Source organism: Rana temporaria, chromosome 2 (genome assembly GCF_905171775.1).
Source record: "Rana temporaria chromosome 2, aRanTem1.1, whole genome shotgun sequence".
Lineage (NCBI taxonomy): Eukaryota > Metazoa > Chordata > Amphibia > Anura > Ranidae > Rana > Rana temporaria.
Window position 1 is genome coordinate 101,432,638 of NC_053490.1, and position 27,580 is coordinate 101,460,217.

Here is a 27,580-nt window from a genome sequence, read left to right on the forward strand (position 1 = left end):
CTAAGATCCGGCAGTGTAAGTCCCTTACACATGCCGGATCTTCTGTCTATCTCTTGGAAACTGATTCTGCGGATCAGTTCCAAAGATAGAAACAGGGATACGACGGCGTATCAGTAGATACGCCGTCGTATCTCTTTTGAGGATATGGCCCATAGACCTTAATAGGCACTGATAGGTGGCACTGATAGGCGGAAGAGATGGGCGGCACTGATAGCCATTACTGATGGGCAATGATTGGCATCTGTGAAGGTCACTGACAGGCATTACTGATGGGCACTGATTGGCATTTTGATGGGCACACTGGTTGGCATTTTGATGGGCAATGATTGGCATCTGATGGGCACTGATTAGAATCTGTGGTGGGAACCTCCTGATGGAGGATGCACTGATCAGTGCGCTTATTAACGGCTCAGACCTCCCCCCCTGTCAGGAGAGGGTCGATCAGCTCTCCCTGTCAGCACGAACCGAAGAAAGCCGATTACTGGCACTTCCTGGTTACCGCTGTGATCAGCTGTGATTGGTCATTGGTCACAGCTGATCACGTGGTTAAGAGCCTACGTCATAGGACCTTTACCACGATTGGAGGTGGGGTTTGACACACAGCACCACTGATTGCCACACTGCGAGGCGGGTTATCCTGCTAGACTTCATATGACGACCAGTCAGGAAAACTGAGTTACCTTGCGGACGTCAATCTGCAATAGGGTGGGTGGCAAGTGGTTAAAGTACTGTAGAACTATATCCCCCCAGGTCACCAAACTACTGATATTATAGTTTATATATACTTTGTGTGGGTACGTGTGTGTATATGTGTGTAGAAAGAGGCTGGGCCCACAACCCCCCGTTCGGTTCGCACCAGAACCTTCGAACGGACCGACCGTTCGCGCAAACATTTAGAACCCAATTGACGTCTATGGGACTCGAACGTTCGAATTCAAAAGTGCTCATTTTAAAGCCTAATATGCAAGTTATTGTCGTAAAACGTCTTTGAGAACCCGGTCTTGCCCCAGGGAACATGTATCAATGGAAAAAAAGTTTTAAAAACTGTCATTTTTTCTGGAGCAGTGATTTTAATGATGCTTAAATGAAAAAAAAATGAAAAATTCCTTTAAATATCGCACATACTATAGACGCTTGGTGTCTATAGTATGCCTGTGAAGTGGCACGTGTTTAGAACTGCCCCTGCACAAAATTAGATTACTATAAGAAAAAAGTATTTTAAAACTGCTTGCGGCTTTAATGTAGCTTTAGGTGGCTTTAGGTGCAAACTGCAGAGGACACAGGCAGTACACACACCACGTAGCTTTAGGTGAGAATACTGCAGCTAGCACAATCACCTGCCTGCAAAAAATAAAAAAGGTTAGCTTATATAAGGGGAAGAAAGGAAGTTCCTCTCCAAATATAGGGATTTTTACGTGAGGTGTGTTGCTCTTAGTATCGAAGGTAGGCGCACAAAACACAAGGTTTTTAGATATCAAAAAATAATTTAATTATATAAATATAAATATAAAGTTTCACATTTCATAAAATAAATTTGCAAAATGAAATTTGTTTCTCCAATCACCTGCCTGCCTGTCAGTATATTAGGAAGAGCGGATCTAGCTAAACTATATAGTGTATAAATATATATACAACACCTCGGATGCATATATATCCTCTACACACTGTAACTTTAACTAAAAATGACACTCTCTCTGTCTTCTCTCTCTTAACCACCGCAACACACTACACAAGGCCGACCTGCAGGCGGCCTTTTATAGTGTGGGGCGTGTACTAAACCCCCTGAGCCATAATTGGCCAAAGCCACCCTGGCTTTGGCCAATTATGGCTCTCCGTTTTTTGCAAGCTGTGATTGGCCATGCATGCGGGTCATAGTGCATGCTTGGCCAATCATCAGCCAGCAATGCACTGCGATGCCGCAGTGAATTATATGCTGTGAAACTTAACTCGAATTTGGCGCGAACGGCCCAAAACGTTTGTAATTCGATGAAGGACCGAACATACGAAGCTCATCCCTAATGTAGAGTATATCTTATAACTATTTTGTAAAGGTATTGTAGAGGATCAGCCTCAATGCAGGGGCAAACTCAGTTTCTTTAGGAAAAACATCATGTTTAATCCACAGGATATTTTACAAACAGAAGAAATAGGCTAATTGCCATCAATCAAACTAAAGTAAACTTCTGCTCTACTGAGCCTTATGCTTACACACGACCATTTTTAATGGTCTAGAAAAAACGAAGTTAAGCCGGCCTTGCCTACACACAATCGTGAAAATAAAATGCTCTAGCAAACCACTGTGACGTACAACACGTACGACGGCACTATGAAGGGGAAGTACCATTAGTATGTTAGTAAAAGTTAGGTGATAGACAATTCGCGCTTTTCAGTCTGTTACAGCGTGATGAATGTGCTATCTCCATTACGAACGCTAGTTTTACCAGAATGAGCGCTCCCGTCTCATAACTTGCTTCTGAGCATGCGTGTTATTTTCAAAGCCCACACACGACCATTTTTTACGACGCTAAAAACTACGCGAAAATTTTGAGCATGTTCTAAATTTTTAATAGCCATTTTTAACGTCGCAAAAAATGCTTTGGAGCCCACACTATCGTTTTTAATGATATAAAAAAAAACATTTTTCACATCGCGAAAAACGGTCGCGTGTACATGGCATTAGGCTGGCCATACACTATACAATTTTCGTATTCAATTTCCTTTAGATTGAAGTTCAACTGTGTAGTACAAGTACCTGCCTGATTGCATACAAATTGAAAGGGCTTAGGTGTGACCTCATATTATATGGTTTTGGTAAATACAGGGAGTGCAGAATTATTAGGCAAATGAGTATTTTGACCACATCATCCTCTTTATGAATGTTGTCTTACTCCAAGCTGTATAGGCTCGAAAGCCTACTACCAATTAAGCATATTAGGTGATGTGCATCTCTGTAATGAGAAGGGGTGTGGTCTAATGACATCAACACCCTATATCAGGTGTGCATAATTATTAGTCAACGTCCTTTCCTTTGGCAAAATGGGTCAAAAGAAGGACTTGACAGGCTCAGAAAAGTAAAAAATAGTGAGATATCTTGCAGAGGGATGCAGCACTCTTAAAATTGCAAAGCTTCTGAAGGGTGATCATTGAACAATCAAGCGTTTCATTCAAAATAGTCAACAGGGTCGCAAAAAGCGTGTGGAAAAACCAAGGCGCAAAATAACTGCCCATGAACTGAGAAAAGTCAAGCGTGCAGCTGCCAAGATGCCACTTGCCACCAGTTTGGCCATATTTCAGAGCTGCAACATCAATGGAGTGCCCAAAAGCACAAGGTGTGCAATACTCAGAGACATGGCCAAGGTAAGAAAGGCTGAAAGACGACCACCACTGAACAAGACACACAAGCTGAAACGTCAAGACTGGGCCAAGAAATATCTCAAGACTGATTTTTCTAAGGTTTTATGGACTGCTGAAATGAGAGTGAGTCTTGATCGGCCAGATGGATGGGCCCGTGGCTGGATTGGTAAAGGGCAGAGAGCTCCAGTCCGACTCAGCCGCCAGCAAGGTGGAGGTGGAGTACTGGTTTGGGCTGGTATCATCAAAGATGAGCTTGTGGGGCCTTTTCGGGTTGAGGATGGAGTCAAACTCAACTCCCAGTCCTACTGCCAGTTTCTGGAAGACACCTTCTTCAAGCTGTGGTACAGGAAGAAGTCTGCATCCTTCAAGAAAAACATGATTTTCATGCAGGACAATGCTCCATCACACGCGTCCAAGTACTCCACAGCGTGGCTGGCAAGAAAGGGTATAAAAGAAGAAAAACTAATGACATGGCCTCCTTGTTCACCTGATCTGAACCCCATTGAGAACCTGTGGTCCATCATCAAATGTGAGATTTACAAGGAGGGAAAACAGTACACCTCTCTGAACAGTGTCTGGGAGGCTGTGGTTGCTGCTGCACGCAATGTTGATGGTGAACAGATCAAAACACTGACAGAATCCATGGATGGCAGGCTTTTGAGTGTCCTTGCAAAGAAAGGTGGCTATATTGGTCACTGTTTTGTTTTTGTTTTGTTTTTGAATGTCAGAAATGTATATTTGTGAATGTCGAGATGTTATATTGGTTTCACTGGTAAAAATAAATAATTGAAATGGGTATATATTTTTTTTTTGTTAAGTTGCCTAATAATTATGCACAGTAATAGTCACCTGCACACACAGATATCCCCCTAAAATAGCTAAAACTAAAAACAAACTAAAAACTACTTCCAAAAATATTCAGCTTTGATATTAATGAGTTTTTTTGGTTCATTGAGAACATGGTTGTTGTTCAATAATAAAATTAATCCTCAAAAATACAACTTGCCTAATAATTCTGCACTCCCTGTATGAACGAAAGTTGAACAAGAAAATTGTATAGTGTATGGCCTGCCTTACTGTGTCCATAGTCTAAGCAGTCTTTTGTTCAAGGTAAGTGTCTTTAAAAACACAAATAAATGTATCCACGATCAGGGATAGCCATGCTCCTAGTTGCCTCCTCACATGGAGATCCACACTCTCACTAAGAGGTAGGACCAGCTGCCTTAATCAAGACCTAAAAAGAATATATTAAACTGAAGTCCACGGACTTGGGAGTCTCTCCCACCCAGAGCTCTATCAGACTCCCAATTAAACCAGCCCCAGAACGGACTTTACCAATAAAGGTTAAAGAACTATCCTTCTTCACCCTGAAGTCTTTGCTGGTATTATCTTATATTGAAAATCTAAGAATCTGTGGAGGAACATATATCCCATCAAAAATGTTTCCCGTAATTTTAACCCGTTTCACAGGCACCCCGCTACAGTACATTTATCTAACATTTTCAATTTTCCCTATTGATTGGCAAATTTTGGAACACCCTGTAGAGTGCCATGGGCACTTAAAGGGGAGTTCCACCCACAATTTCACTTTTTAAATATAAATACCTCTGTAATACACAAGCTTAATGTAGTCTACTAAAGTTAGTCTGTAAACTAAGGTCCTTTTGTTAGGTTGTTAGATCATTTAGTTAGTTTATAATCTAGAAATAGACCGTGGCCATCTTAAGTGTGGGCATCATGAAGCCAGACTGTATGACTTCCTGGATTTCAGCCTTGCAGATCTCGCACATGCTCAGTGCTGCACAAGTGATGTAATAGGTTTCAGTCAGGTTTCCATAGCAACGGGAGTGTCAGAGGAAGTTGCCGCCCCTTCTCTATGCAAATAGGCTATTTGCAAGGACTACTGGGATACATGATGCCTATCCCAGAAACCCTTGCAAATAGCCTTGTGACTTAATTAATAGTCTAGGCTAATAAGGAGGAGGAAGTAATGAAGGACTACAAAATAAAGGTATTTACAAGCAACAAAATAAATAAAAATTGTCCATTCTGAACACTATGAGATTAGGGCATGCAGCACAGACAAACATAAAAAAAAATGGGTGGAACTCCACTTTAAAACTGTGGCGTATAGTAAGGCTTCATTCAAATGTCCTTTAAGGTCCAGAAAGAAACTTCCTGCCTGTCCAGCTAAATGAAAACATTGGGGGACAGCCGCAGACAGTTGAAGTACCTGTCAGCCAATCTTTGGTGTATACAGGTTTCTCAGTCACAGCTATCCGCAACCAATTGTGATTCCAACTCCAAGAGTTTGATGTCTGAACCTTGTAAAATGTGTGAATGAAGCCTGGAGAAAAGCAATTTAACACTGTTTAACCAAGGTCATTAATTAACATCATAATGACCTATTTCAATGCACACATTTAATTTCTATATGTGTGAAATTAATGAAACATCTCTGAACCAAGTCCATCTAATACAGGAGGACAAAATGAAAGACATTTGAATAAACAATAAATACATCTTGGAAGCAGCATATTGCATTACAGTACAGGAAATGTCCTATACGCTTCACTTACCAGCTTATATTAAAATAAAGCTGGCACCTAAGACAACATTTTTTTTGTTGTTATGGCATTGTAATCTTCAATTCACCCAACAAATTTATTTGGTACCTCACCCCTTTGCAAATATGCACCTCACCCACAATAAAGTATATCTGCATAGCTACTACTTTGTCTATATAATCTTTGTTTTAGTTAATTGTGATTGATCATCGCAAATGACTTTAGTTATGCAACAACATTTTAAATGAAATGAAATGCAATATAAAATAAAAAGGTGTGAAGTTTATAAAAATACAATTTCCCTATACTAAAATGCTATTATTTCAGTGTGGTTTATTCTCACCTATTGTTTTCATGGCTTAACCATTGTCAAGTTGGGATTTTGTTGCTTTATTTGGCTTTTTCAGAAGTAATGATGATGATGTGCAAAGTGCATGAACGAATAGCAACCTATCAGATTCCAGCTTACAGTAGTCGCACCAGTTAAAAGATTGTTTTTTAAACATAATGGTAAGTGATTGTTGCCTGAAAAAAATTTTTTTAAATGTGGGCTTCACATGAAGTAAAGTCATACCAACTATTGGGAGGTGGTTTATTCCTTTGGTCGGTCCCTCAAAGAACTAAAGGCCCATACACACGATCTGATTTTCCGACGGGAATTGTGTGATGGAAGGGTTTCGACTGAAAATCCGACCGTTTGTATGCTCCATCGGACAATTGTTGTCAGATTTTCCGACAACAAATGTTGGATAGCATGGTTTAAAATTTCCGACAACAAATGTGTGATGTCGGATTATGTGATCGTGTGTACAAAAGTCAGTCGGAAAAAAATCCAAAGCACAAACACCCATGCTCAGAAGCAATGCTAACCATAGTACAACATTGGCAGAAGTTGCCAAAGGGTGGCGCTAAAGAGCTGAAAAACCACGTATTTGTGGGCTGACGTTTTGTCGTCTGTATGCAGAACAAGTTCACAGCTAACGCTCTTTGGACAAAAGTCCTACGCTTTGTCCGACGGAAATCCAATCGTGTGTACGAGGCTTAAGACTGCAAAAGAATTTTCATGTCTGGTTCCCAACTACGTCCTGCGTTTCTTCCCGCCGTCTGCTATATCACTGCTGTGTCCTGTAGTGACATGGCAGCTGGTAAGAAGAACACAGTGGACAGCGAATGACTACGCCTACAATACATCAAGAAGTTTAGAAAATTCTGCTCTCTGGAAGAGAGCAAAGATGGAAGTCACCATCAGTCAGTGAGGCAAGTAAACCCTAACAATGAACTTGCCTTTCTTTTAGTCTATAATAATATAATAATAATAGAAAAAATAATATAATATTAACGGGAATGTTGTTATAACTGTTTGATAAGCTCACAAAATTACTTATTGATCTTGCCTCAAATCTTGTGATCAACTACACTGTTCTCTGGGAGTTGGGATCCCTAAAGCTGCCAATAGATGGCTCAAAACTCAGCCGGTTCAGCAGAAGCCGGTTCAGCAGGGACCAGCCAAATTTCAATCCATGTATGGACACTGTAATTATACAGAATGTAGCGATCGACTTTTGTTCATCTGCCCTGCTGCAAAACCCACCAGTTAAGAGAAGTCCCATCTATGCCCAGCTTTAGTCCTATCTTGTTTCTGTAGTCTTGACACAGTAAGGAAAGTGAGTGCTGTCATCCTAGGACAGGAAAGGTGTTCCTTGCAGAATAATAAAGTGAAAAAAAAAGGAATTCAACCACCAATTCTAAAGACTGGTAAGCTGCAACACATTCTATTTTTGGTTAGGGGTTTAAATATGCTTTTATTTGTATTTGCAGGGTACATGGTTTACTACACATTGTAAAAAAAAGCATATATAAAGTTTATATTAAGTAACTCTTGTTGTTGGACAGTTAGGGCGGGTTCACACTGTCCCCGCATGCGGCTCACAGTAGGGGTCCGGTGCGTGCTGGTTCACAGGTTGAGGTCCTATTTCAGCCCGAATTTTTGTCTGAGATAGAACCTGAACCACACCAAAAAAGGCACATGTTTTTCCGGCACACCACACCGGACCCGCTGCAGAGATATGTGAACCGGCTCCATAGAGAGCCAGTCACATTCTCCTGCTATGCAAATTGAATGCGGGGAAATTAAGGCACAGAATTTACACATTTGAGAGTAATGGAAGAAGGGAGCTAAAAAGTGTTCATTGCACCATCTCTGAGTTTACTGCCTGCGCTTTCCTCTTTGTGCTCTTCTGGTTAGCCATGCTTGCCTGCTGCATATATGATTGACTAGGGAGTGTGCGTTCTATTAGGAACTCATTATTATGCTGGGTGAATTGAACAGTCAATTTAGAGATTAAATGGTCAACAAGCTCAACATTTTGCTATAATAATCATACATCTGTGTGCTGTATACCCACCTCAGTAAAGAGGAAATTATATGATCCCCACAGATATTCATCATTATTCATTTTTAAAAGATTTGAGCGAAAATGAAGACTGAAGAGGCTTGCACATCTCTGATTAATACCAGCAGTATTGGACACTTATCAGACTATCTGAATTAGCTTGGCCAGCTAATTGCTTTACTATTGAGTAATTGAGCGTATTCATCTTTATTTTGACTGCTTGCTGCTTTGTGAATTACTGCTGCTATAGCTATTTATTATTATTTTTTATTTTTTCTTCTTATTCTTTTTCTTTTTCCACTTCAGACTCAACCAAAGATAAAAAGGATCTAATAGACGAGGAGAGGACCACGCTCCTGGCCCATACTTCACTTGCCGATATCATCTCCTCTATGGTATCGCATCATAAGTGGTTCATGTTCATTTTGATTAAATGTATGATTTCTTTATTTTTATTTTTATTTTTTTACATTTTTCTTTTTCTTTCCTTTCTCTCTTTTTTTTTTTTTTTCTTTTTAAGTACACATTTCCTCCTATTTATTATTATTTGCTCAAGTCAATTAATATGCTATTCCCCTCATGTTAGGTCTTTACAGAACATAGTTAGCTATGAGGAAGCAGTTGACAGCACAGTGGCTAAGTGGTTAGCACTTCTGCTGGTTCAAATCCCAACCACTACACTACCTCTACGTAGTTTGCATGTTCTCCCTATGCTTACATGGGTTTCCTCAGGGCACTCTGGTTTCCTCCCACACTGCAAAATACATGCTGGTAGGTTTATTGTCTCCTGTCTAAATTGGTCTGTGTATGAATGTTAGGGACCTAAGATTATAAGCTCCATGAGGACAGGGACTGATATGAATGTACAATATATATATATATATATATATATATATATATATATATATATATATATATATATATATATATAAAGCGCTGCGTAAATTGATGACACTGCTTTTTTTGTTGCTTTCTGACCAACCTTTAGATTCTGTAGACCAATAAGATCATATACAGTATGGGATTTTGATTTACAGTATTTGAGATGCTATGATCTAATATATAATATGTAGATTGTCTGTGAGTGGTCCAGACAGCCTTAAAATGTGTCGTGACCTCGTTGTCATGTTTTTATTTTGGTGGAGGGTGAAGGTTGTGTTGCTATTCATTTTTGATATATCATACATTTTGTATCTTAGTATAAATTTTGTAATAAAATTATTTTTTCATATGATTTTGCGTGAGTTAAGTTTCTTATGTTCCACAATAGTAACTACTTTTTTTCATGACACTTGTCATTAGAACTTTTTGTGTATACATGTTTTAGTTCAATCGAATTTCATTGGCTTTTTTAAGAAAATAGGACAAGCAAACACAGGTTCAAGAAACAACTAAAGATTAATGAGTAGTTACAATGGGAGTCGGCAGATGAAAAACAGAAATTTTTTACCATTATTTAGTGGCCGGCTGATATCTTTCTTTTGTATTGCACAATGCTGCAGAACAGCATTGTGTATGCAACACAAATAAATGAATGTGAGGTGGCCACAGCATCCCTAGTGAGTCCACACCCATTGCCGACTGGACCCCTCTTAGTATGCCACTGGTTTGAAGGGAAAATTTTGATGAAGGAGAGTGACCTGGGAAGGACAAAGATGTAATCAAGATTTAGAACTTAGAATAATTAACCTTGAAAATGTTGTATATGCCAAATTGTTTACACTTCTGGACTATGGATTGAATAGATATATGAGTGTCTGTCGCAGACATCAAGAGGTTATATGAAAATAAGGAGGGCATAATATGTTGACAACCCACCCAAATGCTGGAGATAGAGTGGATATTCCGTAAAGCATTGTCAAGGTGTTCAATTAACAGAATGTATACTAGAGGTGACACAGAGCAACCCTGTAGGGTGCCTTTCAATGATAGGGAACTATTAAAATGCACTCTGGCATATGGTGCGGCGTAGAGGGCTAATATTTTGTGGAGGAGATTGTGCCCACCGAGAGAAGCCATAGTATTTTGGAGGTCTGGGCATGGTTGACAAGTAAAAGTGCCTTAAGGGTATTGTCCTGGGCTTCTTACATATGGAAAAACTCCACCAGGGTACATGTTTAATTGTTTTCAGGCAATGGAGTTGTTTTAACATCTTGCCTGCTGTCTCCCATCTCCAAACATTTATATTAGTCTATTACTTTGATGGGCTGCCTTAATGAGCAATGGGCAATGGTAGAAGGCAAGGGAAGAGAGATTGGCACTACCAGAAATTGCTGAAGCATAAGTACACAAGTAACTATTTAACAACAGTGAGAAGCACACAGACAGATAAAGAGCTGTCAGGTAGTCAGCTTTTATGCTAAAGAGCCCTTTGCAGGGCTGAAGTCCCAGGTGAGATGGTACAGTACTCAGTAAGAGCAGCTGTATTTACTTGTCTACCCTGATTTTCTTCTGCGAGTCCTGTAGAAGGGTGCATAAGGCCTTGGAGGCCAGGTCAGACTTCCACTCATTTCCAGGTAACACCTGGGAATGAGTGGAACACCTGGGAGCATGCCTGGCTGGGCAGTGCTATGGAAGGGACATTGGAAGAGAATGGTATACTAATGAGGGCACCTTGATCCTACTTGGTGAAGGAAGCTGAATGCTGTGGACCTATGGTGGAATTGGTCTCAACTCTGTGGTTCTCCACAGAGGACTCTGCGGTCCTCCACTAGGAGGAGGTGCTAAGGGAAGATGGCTTATGGATTATGTGCTTGCGTTCAGTGCAGAAATGACAGCTACAGAGTATCTACTCCTGTGTGTGACATTTTGCACCGAAGAATTCTGATAGTATGTCAAATGGGATATCAGATGGCACAGAAACTTTTGTGAAATTGTAGTAAAGTGTGAAAAATGCATTTTGTGTGTGGACATTCATTTATTCTTAAAATATTAAGGCCTACAGCCAGGGGTGTTGTAAATCAGCCTATAGTCAGCAGCATGACACAATATTGCAGAATGTAATCCAACTACAGGTGGGTAGCTGTCCTATCAAAGAAGAAGCAGGGCAGGAACGTGCATAGTTTGGCACCAATATCCACCCAGTCGTAGTCCCCCTCAGGCCTCGTACACACGACCGAACATGTCCGCTGAAACATGTTCGGTCATGTGTAGGGCCGACCGGACAATTTTTCGGGCCGACCGGACAGGTTTCCAGCGAACAACTGTTTCTTAGCATGCTAAGAAACATGTCCGCTGGAACCATGTCCGCCGGACATGTCCGATGGTCAGTATGACTCATCGGACATGTCTGCTGGCCCGAGAACCCGCGCATGACGTCGAAGTGATTCGACGCATGCGTGGAAGCATTGAACTTCTGGGTTCGCGCACGTCGCCTGCGTCATCGTCGCCGCCACGTCACCTCGTCGTAACCGCGTCGTCTGTCCGCGGGAAATTTGGTCTGATGGTGTGTACAGCCATCAGACCAAATGATCCCAGCGGACATGTCCGATGAAAACGGTCCGCGGACCGTTTTCATCGGACAGGTCCGCTCGTCTGTACGAGGCCTCACATGTTGGTGTGCTCAGGAAGAAAGCTGATGGTATATGCAGTTACATTTTGTTTATATGACCAGTTTACACTAAAACCTTTCTATATCCTGACTTTTCATTTGTCTATTTTGATCCAAATACCCTTGCAGATTAATTTAATGGATCAAATTTGTATGTGCCAAAATTACTTATTACTTGTTAAGCCTGGTACACAAGATCGGATTTACCACGGACAAAGCATATGACTTTTGTCCGAAGGGCGTTGGCCGTGAACTTGTCTTGCATACAAATGGCAAAGAATCGTCAGCAACAAACGCGAAACTACGTGTTTTTTCAGGTCTTTAGCGCCACCCTTTGGGCAACTTCTGCTAATGTTGTGTTATAGTTAGCATTGTTTCTGAGCATGCATGTTTGTACTTTGGATTTTTTTCTGAAGGACTTCTGTTCACACGAGCGGATAATCGGACAGCACACATTTGTTGTCGGAAAATTTTAAAGCAAGCTATCCAACATTTGTTGTCGGAAAATCCTACAACAATTGTCTCGATGGAGCATACAAATGGTCTGATTTTCCAACAAAAGCCTGCCATCACACAATTCCTGATGGAAAATCTGATCGTGTGTACGGGCCTTTAGACTATCTGTCAATGCTCTAAAATAGATTTTAATTAAACAGTCTACAAAGTGTCCCAATTCTCTGGAACTACAAATTAATTGCAGGTTTACATAACAATTACATATATCTGGGCAGCAGAAACTGCTAAAATCCTTCCCATGGCAATTTAGGTAAAGATAATCATTTTATAGGGAGCAACACCCTCATAATCCTTCTGCATCTATTGCCGGCCTTCCAAATGATATCCACTCTACTGTGACTTAATACGCTGACAATGCAAACTGTTATTTTTAAGAGCATTCCAGGGCATGTTTTCAAGTTAAAGCTCATTAACAAAAAATAAGGAGGACACAAAATCCAACAATGGAATGCTACGAAGGGACAGATTAATGAGTGGAAACCACAAGTATCCATGCCTAATAATCTATCCAAGTCATGCAGAAAAAAAAACACCAAAAAAAAAATATCAACAATAAGAAAGCATGGTAACCATTGAAGACCCTCGTAAATTATACGCAAGCCCTGCAGCTTGTAAACAGACAGTCCGAAAGCTGCAAGGCTTGTCTACAGGAGTCTGGCATTGCACCTCTGATCCACTGATTACAGGTGCAATGCTTTCCAGGCTCCTTAGGGAAAAAATAATAAATGCATGTTTTGTTTTCCTGAAAAAAATATGTGCATTTATTATTTTTACCGAAAAGGTGAACTTATATTAGAGGGCAGTTGCATAAACATTAAGTATGACAACTTGACATTGCTATTGTAGCATAATTCTCCACAAACATTGAGGCATAAATAACCCTGCATACAGTATATTTTTTTCCAAATTTGGCAGCTGAGGAACAACTGCAAAAATGTTAGTTGTGGCACCCTGATATTGCTGGAGCAGCATAATACCCTGCTAACATTGAGCCTCAACAAAAGGAAACAAGTTACGCCAAAAAATAATCCCAATTTTTTTAGCTTGGGAATAACTGTGGAAATATTAGCTGTTGCACCCTAAGGCCTTGTACACACAAGAGGATATCCGCTGGAAACGGTCCGCCGGACCGTTTCCAGCGGATAAATCCTCTGGCGGATTTGGATCTGATGGCTGTACACACCATCAGATCGAAATCCCCGCGGAATACATCCGCGGTGACGTGGCCGCGCCATCGCCGCGACGACGATGCGGCGACTTGCGTGACCCTGGAAGGTAATAGTTCCACGCATGCGTCGAATCATTACGACTCATGCGAGGGATGGGAGCGGACGGACTAATCCGGTGAGTCTGTACAGACGACCGGATCAGTCCGCTGGACTGGATTCCAGCGGATAGATTTCTTAGCATGCTAAGAAATTTTTATCCGCTGGGAATCCGTCGGCTGGATTTTTATCCGCCGGGAAATGTCCGCTCGGACGTACACACGACCGGATCTATCTGCTGGAACTGATCCGCGGATCAATCCCAGCGGATCGATCCGGTCGTGTGTACGGGGCCTGACAGTACCAAACAACTGGATTTGAACTATAGAGGCAGAATGAGATGGCAATGCTGGCAGACTTTAAACAGTTTCAGGAGATGGTAATAGAAGCATTAGATGTTAATGTATGGCAGGCAATCAGCAGTGGCAGAGGATGGTAATGGTGGCAGGCTTGCAGTGGTGGCATTAGATAGTAATAGTGACAGGAGATGTTAATGAGTCAGCAGTGGTGGAAAGAGATGGTAATGGTGGCAGAAGATGGTAATGATGGGAGGCCAACAGTGATGGCAATATTATATGATATAAAAATGTTTTTAGGGCAGATTTTAAAAAAAATAATCACTACCACCTAACGGCTGCAGGAGTTTAGTACCCATCTTTGATCCAACTGGTTCATTCTTGGTTCATTCTCGTGAAGCTGATCCGGTCAGTTGTGTCTGGCGACAGGTAGATTAATCTTTCTTCAGTGCATTGGGAGGTTTTGTGATAGAAAATGTAATCTAAAACAGAATCAACACTGCAAACTCAATACCTAACCCCAAAAGCTGCTACTTAAGCTTCAATATACACAATAAATCTACAAAAAAACAGCATGTTGCATGCAACAATGATGTAATTATACATTTAAAAATAAAAGTGAAAGATACAGTCGGTATAGAAAAGAATCACCCCCTTTAAAATAATCACATTTTGCTGCTTTGCAGCTTGAAATTAAGACAGACACTGTTTTTGTTTTATCCAGCTGTTTTTAAGTGAAAGATAGAACACCAACATGGCCGAAAAAATAAAAAACATTCAAAAACAGTATCACAAGTTAGAAAAAGGATCACTCCCCTTATGTGTCAGTATTTTGTTGGGTCACATTTTGCAATAAAATAGTCTTTAGTCTTTTGGGATTTGTCTCTACTAACTTTTCACATCTAGACTGCAATATTTGACCACTCTTCTTTGCAGAACTGCTCAAGTTCAGTTAAATTTGATGGTGACCGTTTGTGGACTGCAGTCTTCAAGTAATTCCACAGATTTTCAATGTGGTTTAAGTCTGGGTTATGACTAAGGCCCCGTACACACGACCAAACATGTATGCTGAAACTGGTCCGCGGACCAGTTTCAGCATACATGTTTGGTCGTGTATAGGCGCGAGCGGGCAGATTTCCAGCAAACATTTGCCCGCCGGGCCTTTTCCCAGCAGACAAATATTCCTGGACGTGTTTTAAAACCGTCCGCTGGAATCCTGCCCGCTCGGACATGTACGGTCGTCAGTACAGACCTACCGTACATGATGGTACATGATGGTGACCGTTTGTGGACTGCAGTCTTCAAGTCATTCCACAGATTTTCAATGTGGTTTAAGTCTGGGTTATGACTAAGGCCCCGTACACACGACCAAACATGCATGCTGAAACTGGTCCGCGGACCAGTTTCAGCATACATGTTTGGTCGTGTGTAGGCGCGAGCGGGCAGATTTCCAGCAAACATTTGCCCGCCGGGCCTTTTCCCAGCAGACAAATATTCCTGGACGTGTTTTAAAACCGTCCGCTGGAATCCTGCCCGCTCGGACATGTACGGTCGTCAGTACAGACCTACCGTACATGTCCGAGCGCCCGCCGTCCCTCGCATGCATCGAATGAGTTCGACGCATGCGTGGAAGCATTTAAATGGCAGGCCCGCCCACGTCGCCATGTCATCGCCGCGGCGACGACGCGGCCACGCCCCGCGTATTGTTTACGTGCGGACTTCTGTACGATGGTTAGTACAGCCATCGTACAGAAGCCCTCGGGCAGACATGTACGGTGAAAACGGTCCGACGGACCGGTTTCATCGTACATGTTTGCTCGTTAGTACCCGGCCTAAGCCATTCAAGGACATTAACTTGTTTCTTCTTCAACCGCTGTGTGGTCATGTTTGCTGTGTGCTTTGGGTAATTGACATATTGGAAGGTAAACCTTCTTCCCATTGACAACTTTCTGGCAGAGGGCAGCAGATTTTCCTCAAGAATTTTATGGTATGTTGCACCATCTATTTTCTTTCTATCCTGACAAGTGTTCCAATCCCTGCTACAGAAAAACACCCCCATAACAGGATATTACCACCTCTATGCTTTACTGTAGGAATTATATTATTTGGATGGTGAGTTGTATTGGATTTCTGAAAGACATATCGTTTGGTGTTGAGGAAAAATAATTCAATTTTAGTCTGTTAGGTGTTTAGGTGTTATGGTCAGATGAGACAAAAAATTTATTATTTGGCCTCAACTAAACAACATGTCGGGTGAAAATCCAATACAGCTCACCTTTCAAATAACACCATTCCTACAGTAAAGCATGGGAGGTGGTAATATCCTGTTATGGGGGTTATAAGAGTTTCCTTGCAGCAGGGACTGGAGCACTTGTCAGGATAGAGGAAAAATGGATGGCGTAAAATTCCAACATATTTTTTAGGAAAATCTGCTGCCATCTGCCAGAAAGTTGTCAATGGGATTTTTTTTTCAAACATACATACTTATATAAAACCCACTCCCCTTTTATATGTGTATATGCATATGAATGTGAACAGATCTATATGCGTATCTATACAGTCATAGGGGCAGATCCCCTATGATACGCTATGCCGCCGTAACTTACCTGGCTTTGGTTTGAATCCTGAAAAATTTGCGCCGTAAGTTACGGCGGCGTAGTGGCCTAAGGGCGCGGAATTCAAATGCGGCGAGTAGGGGGCGTGTTTCATTTAAATGAAGCGCGTCCCTGCGCCGAATGAACTGCGCATGCCCCATCCGTCAAAACTCCTAGGGTGCATTGCTCCAAATGACGTCGCAAGGACGTCATTGGTTTTGACGTGAACGTAAATGGCGTCCAGCCCCATTCACGGACAACTTACGCAAACAAATTAACATTTTTAAAATTCGACGCGGGAAAAACGGGCAAACTTAACATTGAGTACGCCACCAGATAGCAGCTTTAACTATACGCCGGAAAAAGCCGTACGGAAACGACGTAAAAGAATGCGACGGCCACTCGTACATTTGTGGATCGTCGTAAATAGCTAATTTGCATACTCGACGCGGAATATGACGGAAACGCCACCCAGCGGACGCCGGAAAATTGCATCTTAGATCCGACGGCGTACTAAGGCGTACGCCTGTCGGATCTAACACAGATGCTGTCGTATCTTGTTTGGTGGATACCAAAACAAAGATACGACGTGCAAAATTTGAAATTACGCGGCGTATCAACAGATACGCCAGCGTAATTTCTTTGAGGATCTGCCCCATAATCTACTTTTAATTAACTTTTTTGAAAATGTCTATTGAATTTTCCAATATTTCATCCTTTTTTTATTTATTTTTTAGATGTATGTACAGGGAGTGCAGAATTATTAGGCAAATGAGTATTTGGACCACATCATCCTCTTTATGCATGTTGTCTTACTCCAAGCTGTAAAGGCTCAAAAGCCTACTACCAATTAAGCATATTAGGTGATGTACATCTCTGTAATGAGAAGGTGTGTGGTCTAATGACATCAACACCCTATATCAGGTGTGCATAATTATTAGTCAACTTCCTTTCCTTTGGCAAAATGGGTCAAAAGAAGGACTTGACAGGCTCAGAAAAGTCAAAAATAGTGAGATATCTTGCAGAGGGATGCAGCACTCTTAAAATTGCAAAGCTTCTGAAGCGTGATCATCGAACAATCAAGCGTTTCATTCAAAATAGTCAACAGGGTCGCAAGAAGCGTGTGGAAAAACCAAGGCGCAAAATAACTGCCCATGAACTGAGAAAAGTCAAGCGTGCAGCTGCCAAGATGCCACTTGCCACCAGTTTGGCCATATTTCAGAGCTGCAACATCACTGGAGTGCCCAAAAGCACAAGGTGTGCAATACTCAGAGACATGGCCAAGGTAAGAAAGGCTGAAAGACGACCACCACTGAACAAGACACACAAGCTGAAACGTCAAGACTGGGCCAGGAAATATCTCAAGACTGATTTTTCTAAGGTTTTATGGACTGCTGAAATGAGAGTGAGTCAGTGAGTGGGCCAGATGGATGGGCCCGTGGCTGGAATGGTAAAGGGCAGAGAGCTCCAGTCCGACTCAGACGCCAGCAAGGTGGAGGTGGAGTACTGGTTTGGGCTGGTATCATCAAAGATGAGCTTGTGGGGCCTTTTCGGGTTGAGGATGGAGTCAAGCTCAACTCCCAGTCCTACTGCCAGTTTCTGGAAGACACCTTCTTCAAGCAGTGGTACAGGAAGAAGTCTGCATCCTTCAAGAAAAACATGATTTTCATGCAGGACAATGCTCCATCACACGCGTCCAAGTACTCCACGGCGTGGCTGGCAAAAAAGGGTATAAAAGAAGAAAAACTAATGACATGGCCTCCTTGTTCACCTGATCTGAACCCCATTGAGAACCTGTGGTCCATCATCAAATGTGAGATTTACAAGGAGGGAAAACAGTACACCTCTCTGAACAGTGTCTGGGAGGCTGTGGTTGCTGCTGCACGCAATGTTGATGGTGAACAGATCAAAACACTGACAGAATCCATGGATGGCAGGCTTTTGAGTGTCCTTGCAAAGAAAGGTGGCTATATTGGTCACGATTTGTTTTTGTTTTGTTTTTGAATGTCAGAAATGTATATTTGTGAATGTTGAGATGTTATATTGGTTTCACTGTTAAAAATAAATAATTGAAATGGGTATATATTTTTTTTTTGTTAAGTTGCCTAATAATTCTGCACAGTAATAGTCACCTGCACACAAAGATATCCCCCTAAAATAGCTAACACTAAAAACAAACTAAAAACTACTTCCAAAAATATTCAGCTTTGATATTAATGAGTTTTTTGGGTTCATTGAGAACATGGTTGTTGTTCAATAATAAAATGAATCCTCAAAAATACAACTTGCCTAATATATAATATAAAATATATATATTTATTTATTTATTTATTCTTCTTCATAACATAGATTTTAAATACCGTACGTGTGTGTATATGTATGTATATATATATGCATATGTTTAGTATTACTAATCTGCAATTGGAACAATTGCTACCTATAGTTGCAATAAAAAGTATGTGAACCAATTTGAAATGATATGGATTTCTGCACAAATTGGTCATAAAATGTGATCTGATCTTCCAGTCACAACAATAGACAATCACAGTCTGCTTAAACTAATAACACACAAAGAATTAAATGTTACCATGTTTTTATTGAACACACCATGTAAACATTCACAGTGCAGGTGGGAAAAGTATGTGAACCCATAGACTAATGACATCTCCAAGAGCTAATTGGAGTGAGGTGTCAGCCAACTGGAGTCCAATCAATGAGATGAGATTGGAGGTGTTGGTTATAGCTGCCCTTCCCTATAAAAAACATACACCAGTTCTGGGTTTGCTTTTTAAAAGAAGCATTGCCTGATGTGAATGATGCCTCGCACAAAAGATCTCTCAGAAGACCTACGATTAAGAATTGTCGACTTGCATAAAGCTGGAAAGGGTTATAACAGTATCTCCAAAAGCCTTGCTGTTCATCAGTCCACGGTTGTCTATAAATGGAGAAAGTTCAGCACTGCTGCTACACTCCCTAGGAGTGGTCGTCCTGTAAAGATGACTGCAAGAGCACAGCGCAGACTACTCAATGAGGTGAAGAAGAAGCCTAGAGTGTCAGCTAAAGACTTACAAAAGTCTCTGGCATTTGCTAACATCCCTGTTAGCGAATCTACGATACGTAAAACACTAAACAAGAATGGATTTCATGGGAGGATACCACAGAGCAAGCCACTGCTGTCCAAAATAAATATTGCTGCATGTTTACAGTTTGCACAAGAACACCTGGATGTTCCACAGCAGTCCTGGCAACATTTTCTGTGGACAAATGAAACCAAAGTTGAGTTGTTTGGAAGAAACACAACACTATGTGTGGAGAAAAAGAGGCACACCAACATCAAAACCTCATCCCAACTGTGAAGTATGGTGGTGGGGCATCATGGCTTGGGGCTGCTTTGTTGCATCAGGGCCTGAACGGATTGCTATCATCGAAGGAAAAATAAATCCACACGTTTATCAAGACATTTTTCAGGAGAACTTAAGGCCATCTGTCCACCAGCTGAAGCTCAACAGAAGATGGGTGTTGCAACAGGACAATGACCCAAAGCATACTGTAGAAGTAAATCAACAACAGAATGGCTTAAACAGATGAAAATACGCCTTCTGGAGTGGCCCAGTCAGAGTCCTGACCTCAACCGATTGAGATGCTGACCTCAAGAAAGCGATTCACACCAAACATCCCAAGAATATTGCTGAACTGAAACAGTTCTGTAAAGAGGAATGGTCAAGAATTACTCCTGACCGCTGTGCACGTCTGATCTGCAACTACAGAAAACGTTTGGTTGAAGTTATTGCTGCCAAAGGAGGTTCAACCAGTTATTAAATCCAAGGGTTCCCATACTTTTTCCACTGCACTGTGAATGTTTACATGGTGTGTTCAATAAAAACATGGTAACATTTAATTATTTGTGTGTTATTAGTTTAAGGAGACTGTGATTGTCTATTGCTGTGACTTAGATGAAGATCAGATCACATTTTATGGCCAATTTGTGCAGAAATCCATATCATTCCAAAAGGGTTCACATACTTTTTATTGCAACTGTATTCTTATAATTTTTTTATTAATTCTTATCAACCTTAAGCCCTGTACACACGAGTCAGAATCTCGTCAGGAAAAAACACTTGTTTTTCCTGACGAGATTCTTGGCAACAATCTCTTGCCACCCAAGTGTACAGACACTCCTTTCAAAAGAACCGCGGTTCTTTTGAAAGGCAAGAACATGGTGACGTCATCGCATACAACGAGCATGCGCTCGTCACAATTGATGCCATTGCCGCCATCTTGTTGCACCCTGCCTATGCCTAGGAAGCTACAGCGCATGTGTCAAAGTCATTTTGAGCATGCGCAGGTTTTCATGGCGACAGGTGAGTAAACACACTCTTGGGTTTCCCGGCAGGAAAACACTGCCGAGAATCACGAGGAGAAAATAGAGAGCAGGTTCTCTATTTTTTTAGTCGAGATTTTAGGCAGTTTTCTTAATGAGAAACCTGAAAACCTCGTACACACACTTGGTATACTCAAGCTTTCAGTTTTCTTGCTGGTTCTTGCCGAGTACACCGAGCGTGTGTACGAGGCTTTATTGTTTTTATTAGTTATTATTCATTTCTATTCATTGGTTTTTATTCTCATCTCACCATCCATCCCCATTTTATCTAAGCGTTGAATGTATTTCATAGAGTCGGAGTGCCACCTTAGTGGATCATGTGACTGAATGGGTTTATCTCTCCAGCACAAATTTCCAGTGGCAGAAACGTAAAACTCCTGGTGTTTGGAAAGTGTAAAAAAAAAAAAAACGAGAGCCTTCCCTGTCCTCTTCCTTACTTCTGGCACCCCAACCCTCCTCCCTATGCGCCTCCAGTGATTTGTGCTATCTTAAGAGTCAGAATAAAGTGGGACCTGAGAAATCAGGAAATCTTCCTAATACTTCTTCTGCTCTGTCTCCAATTCCCAGTCTATTACACCATGCAGTGTTTTCTCCAGCAGGAACACCAGAGGGATCGTGTCAGGGTACCTAATCAAAAAACGTCACACCACTAGTTTGAGGACATTGAATAAATAACTGAGAGTTTCTTGTCCTCAGTGTTGCTTCTGTCCCCCAGGCAAACCAGCTGCAAAAGAGTATGGTAGTATGTCGCATAGACTCATAGTTGCTTGGGTGGGGCTGTTGGCTCTGAGAATTTACCAGATGAGGTCAATGAACAGGGCAGCACTTTCAGCTCCAGAGGTTTGCCTCATCTTGTGCCAGAGATGGTGTGCCAGAGATGGTGTGCCAGAGCAATAACCCATTGTGCCCTGAAAGAGATGTAACATCTTTTCCTATACTTGCTGGACCACTTGTCTGTGGTTACGTGGACCCTGCTGCTGACTACGTGCTTAAGGCTGCATTCACATCTAGGCGGACGAAATCGCGGCGGTTTGTCGCCGCAAATCGCGGTAAAAATAGCAGCGTTTTGTACCGCGATTTGCGGCGACAAAACGCCGGTATTGTCCGCCTAGATGTGCCCCAAGATGACCCCCTCTATGGAGATGATTCCCATCTCCTAGCCGAACGCTCGAAGACGCCTGAAAAAAAGGTCCGGGACCTTTTTTCACGCGGCAGGCGACAGGCGTCCGGCGTTCGGCGTGGAGATGTGAACCATCTCCATAGAGGGACATCTGTTTTCAGCCCTCTGGCGGCAGCGGCGTAGCGCTACAGGCGTAAAAACGCCTAGGTGTGAATGCAGTCTTAGTGATAGAGACATTACTTTCCACATGTTGGTGGAAGGAAGGGTGCAAATTCACAGGAAAGGAGCAGACTCTCCGAGCTGTAATGGGATTAGCTGTATAGCCAGCCATTTTGCCCCCCTAGAATTGAGACACTGGGCATGGGGTTATTGCTTGCTAAAACATCTGGCGAAGTGACACTTGCCTAGTCAGTGATGTAACTAGAGACTGCAAGGTGGAGTCTTGACATGGTTGAAGCCTTATCTTAGCCCTTCTAAAAGTGGCCCCATACTGATCCTCTTCACTGTTTGATATGCCATGAGTTATGTCTCTCTAATCCCTTGTTAGACCTCAGTCACTATCTCATGAGGCTCCAAGTCTAGCAGCAGATGCAGGTGAAATTTCTTGCAGAGTGGTGCAACCGCTGGAATTGGAGGGGCAGGAAGGAAGAGGACTGTGTGCCTTTGATTGCCAACCAGTACTATTGTTGTACTGCTCCAAACGAGGTTTGTGGAAAACAGTCATGTGTTTTCTTGAGTGCGTGGTGCCAAAATTACTGTAGATTTACCACACTTGATATGCTACAGGCAGAGGCTGCAAACCACTATAGTGCTGTCTGCAGCACATGTATAAAAAAGAGCCAAAACTGCTAGAGCATGCACCTAGGGATTCCAGTGACCTGCACCCATGGAGCAGTGCCATCTGGTGGAACAGGGCAACTGCTCCCTTCATTCCTCTACAAGCTACCACTGGACAACATCCTTTCTCATTGATGTTGTACCTCTCTATCAATATCTTTCTCTACATTCAGGTATTCATTCATCCAGGTACATGACCAGTGTAGATAAGATGTCCCACCTTGTTTTGTGTCTGCCCGACCATGAGTACTCACCATCCCCCTTGCTATTAACTAAATGAATGAGACCACACATGAATTGGAGTACAAATGGCCATAGCAGCCTTTTTATTAACAAAAACAACTTATCGGCCTGTTGGTCTTATGACGGCACCCATAATTCCAACTTGTTCCACTTGTAACACTGCAGGACTTTTTACCATACCAGGCCTCCAGCCGTGATACACCAGCTCGGAGACACCCGCAGTACAACCATTACCATATTCCAGCTAACCTTAGTAACTGAAATACACCAGAGGGGCACATACCACAGATGAGCCCCTCACACTTCCATCTCAACCATATTTTCTTTCACCGTCAAAAGACCAACCACTGCCACATGATCAGCTGCCATGACATCCTTTGCTGATATTGCACATGCAAAGAGATGAAACAAACCAACCAAACAAAACAAAACACAGGGAGGGTGGGTGGGAAACTGCCTGCTTGTCACCTATCCCTTCTCTGCTGTCCATGAGACCCCAGATATCCCTTAACTAACTACCACAAACCATCCTCATCCTATTTCTCCAACCAATCCACCTCTCCCCCATTCTCCACCTACAATCCTTAACCCCATAGTTGCTTCCCCTTCTCACACTTTCATGCCGGCCCTGCAGTATCCTTTATTTTATTTTCTCTCGGTCCGGGCCTTACTGTCTGTTCCTTCATCATCCCAACACTCCTCATTTCTGGAGCCCACCTTACAGCAGGCTTCAGCTGATGGAACATCACTGGCAATTGATTCTCCCTGTCTGTTGTCGTCCCCTCCCTTTATGCTATACATGTGCTTTCTTCTTCCACATCTGATGTAATCAATTTCTGCAGCAAGTGACTGATGTTGTGCTGAAATAATTTGTCATCTTAATTCCAGTTTGCAGGGTTACTGTGGGATTAGATGGTGACGAGGAGGAAGAGGACACATTTGCAGCTGTTGAAGACACTGCTAGTCTGCACCTAAAAGAAGGAGGATGATGAAGGCTTGGTTATTTACTCCACCACCTTCTCTGAGTCTTCTGGCTGTGTAGTACAGCCACTGTTAGAAAAGAAAAGTATACTTGCCTCTTAAAAGGTGTGGCTTCAGTTTGCAGATGCACAGTCTGTTCACCCCCTACTAGCTGCACATGAAGAACATCTACCTTTCCCTTCATGCCTCCCAGGCATGATGACAGGAGATTGTCTTTTATTAGCAGATATAGCAATAGGGGAATTGAAGATGTTGTGTCTTGGTGTACTTGACATTGTGGTCATTTTGTACAGTAAACTGCACTGCAATATGATATATAAATTGACAACATCTAGAAGTATAGTATATATTCCACAGATGCTAAGACTTGCAATCTAGATGTCCAATCAGCTTGTTTTTCCATGCTTGGATTTATATTTCACCAGCAATTAAACCCAAAGGGCCAGATTCACAAACGAGATACGACGGCGTATCTACTGATACGCCGTCTTATCTCTGTTTCTAACTATGCGACTGATTCATAGAATCAGTTACGCATAGCTAGCCCTAAGATCCGACAGGTGTAACTGAATTACACTGTCGGATCTTAAGGATGCAATTCTAGGCCGGCCGCTAGGTGGCGAGGCCATTGCGGCCGGCGTAGAATATGCAAATGAATACTTACGGCGATCCTAGATCTAACTCTACGTCGTTTCCGTCGAGTTACGCCGCGTAAAACAGGGCTGAGCCCTAGTTGTCTTAAGCCATGTTAAGTATGGCCGTCGTTTCCGCGTCGAAATTTACGTCATTTAGCGCAATGCACGTCGGGTAATTTACCCGACGGAGCATGCGCAGTACGTCCGGCGCGGGAGCGCGCCTAATTTAAATGGGACTCGCCCCATTCGATTGGGCCCGCCTTGCGCCGGACGGATTTAGGATACACTGCCACAAATTTCCAGGTAAGTGCTTTGTGGATCTGGCACTAACTTGGGAAATTTGCGGCGGTGTAACTTAAATCGTTTAAGTTACGTTGCGCCCGGGCTACGTGAATCTGGCCCAAAGTTACCTAAATTTTGTACAGAAGACAGTCTGTGACTGCACCTAGTGGCCTCTTTTGAAGATTTTCCGAATGTCTATTACTTGCAAATGTCTATTTATAAAAATATGAGTACAATTTAAATAAGACTATAAAGAACCTAATAAAGTACTCTTTATAATTTAACATTTATTACATACATGTATTACTGTGTCTTCCGTTGCTGTTTGCTATAAAACAAGTCTGAAACTTGACACATGACTGGTCTCCATGGAGAATAATATTTTATTTGCTTTTTCCTTACTGGTATTAGACAAGAGGCTTCCTAACCTACTAATTAACCTGCATTAAAGAAGAGGAGGCAGAATGCGACATTCCAGTGCGATTGGTTGGTGCATCTTACCTTTTTTAGTTAAATACAAGCGGAATGCTTTAGATATTATGTAATAGTAATTACCTGCCTATTGTGCTAACTTAGGAGTTATTACTGATATTTTTAGTACAAATAGCTCATGGAAAAATATGAAAGACTGATCCACAACAGCATACGTGTGAGGGGTTGCACAGATGATTGTTAATACTGCTTATAGTCTAACATATTGTCTGTAGTCTTAGGACATGCACACAGACAATAGCCACTATAGGAAAGAACTTACCAGTACAATTCAGTTTTTTTTTTCTGAAATACACCTGAAGGACCAACATATTACAGAATGTTGTAGATATTCATGACTGTAATATGGTTATTATGTATAGACTGTACAAAAATGTAGCCACGCACTTGAGTGCCTGTGGCGTAAGTCCCAGAAAGACTTCAACCAATATAAATCTACCATCCAAAAATACTATTCCTGCCTCTTTACTGCCAGGCAGACCTACTCTCATTAACACTCATCCAGTCCTTGTCAACTCTTCTCTACCTTCAACTCTCTTCTTCATCCTTCACTGCCTCCACCCACTAACTCACTCCCTGCCCAGAAGATCGCCCATAACTTAAAAAATAAGATTGATACAATTCAAGAGATCTCCAATGCGCAGATAACTCCCCCATTTAACACCCCATATCCACAGGTACAATCATTACTACCCTCATTCAACCCTGCTACTAATGACAAGGTTGCTAAACTTTTTTCCAACGCCCACCTAGCTACTGTACCTTCCCCCTGTTTCCTCGCAAATGCTACGTTCACCCTCTGGCTCTATTCTACACTGTTTAACTCACGCCTTTAATCTTTTCTTTTCTTCTATTATCTTACCCAACTCTCGAAAACATGCACTAGTCACCCCCATCCTTAAAAAGCCCTCACTGGACCCCGCCAATCTTAAAGCGGAGTTCCAACCACAATTAGCATTTTTTAAATGTATGTCCTTTCATCCTGCGTTTTTATAATATAAATCTGGTCACTTACTATTTTACAATCTGCCACCGATCCGCATAGATATTCAAAAAAGATAGTTTATAAAACTATATCTACACCGTTGTCATTTTGCTTGTGGGCAATGTGAAGCCTACAGGCACTTACTTCCTGGAAGTCTTGGATGGGGAGTGATAATTGGACAGCACACTGCATCCTGGGAAATGATGACACACATTTCCCAGGAGCATTAGAGGGAGATGATGTCAGAATCCTAGGTGGATTCAAAGGCAGATTTCGTGGGACCGCATAGCAACAGGCATTTCCAGATGAGTAAAAAAAAAAACATTTTCTTTTTTTTTTTCTTTTTTAGTCGTAAGCTAGAGTTTAAAGCAAAATTGTTTTTTTGATGGAAACTCCACTTTAACAACCTATGCAGCATCTCCATACTCCCCTTTTACTCCAAACTCATTCAATGACTTGTCTACAACCGACTGAGCGACCATATGACTAAGAACAAACTTCTTGATCCCATTCAGCTGAGATTTCGCCCTCAACACTTCATGGAAACTGTTCTCCTTAAACTCACAAACGATCTACAGTACTAACAGATAAAACCAATGGACACTATTCTGTAATTCTGGCCCTTTTTGCTGCCTTTGACACAGTGGAACACCCCCTCCTTCTCAAAAAGCTCCACTCTTTTGGTCTACGTGACTGTACTCTTCACTGGATCTCAAGTGTTTTTTTGGTTGTTGCTGTATTGTTGTTCTCGGCGCATCGAGGCCTATGGGTAACTGACTGCGTTTTGTACTTTTTTGTACTTTTAAGAATTTTAATAAATAAATAATAAATAAATAAATATTACATATCCCACAGCACCATCAGTGTTACTTACAATTCTACTCCCTCTTTTCCTCTCTTTCTTTCTCCGTCAGGGGTTCCCAAAGTTCTATTCTTGGACCTCTCCTATTCTCAATCTACACCTCCTCCTTGGGTCAGTTGATTGCCCACCAATACCATTTCTGTGCTGATGATGCACAAATTTATCTCTCTACCCCCAAGTTCACTTCGTCTCCTCATGCATCACTAATTTCCTAACAGATAAAGATG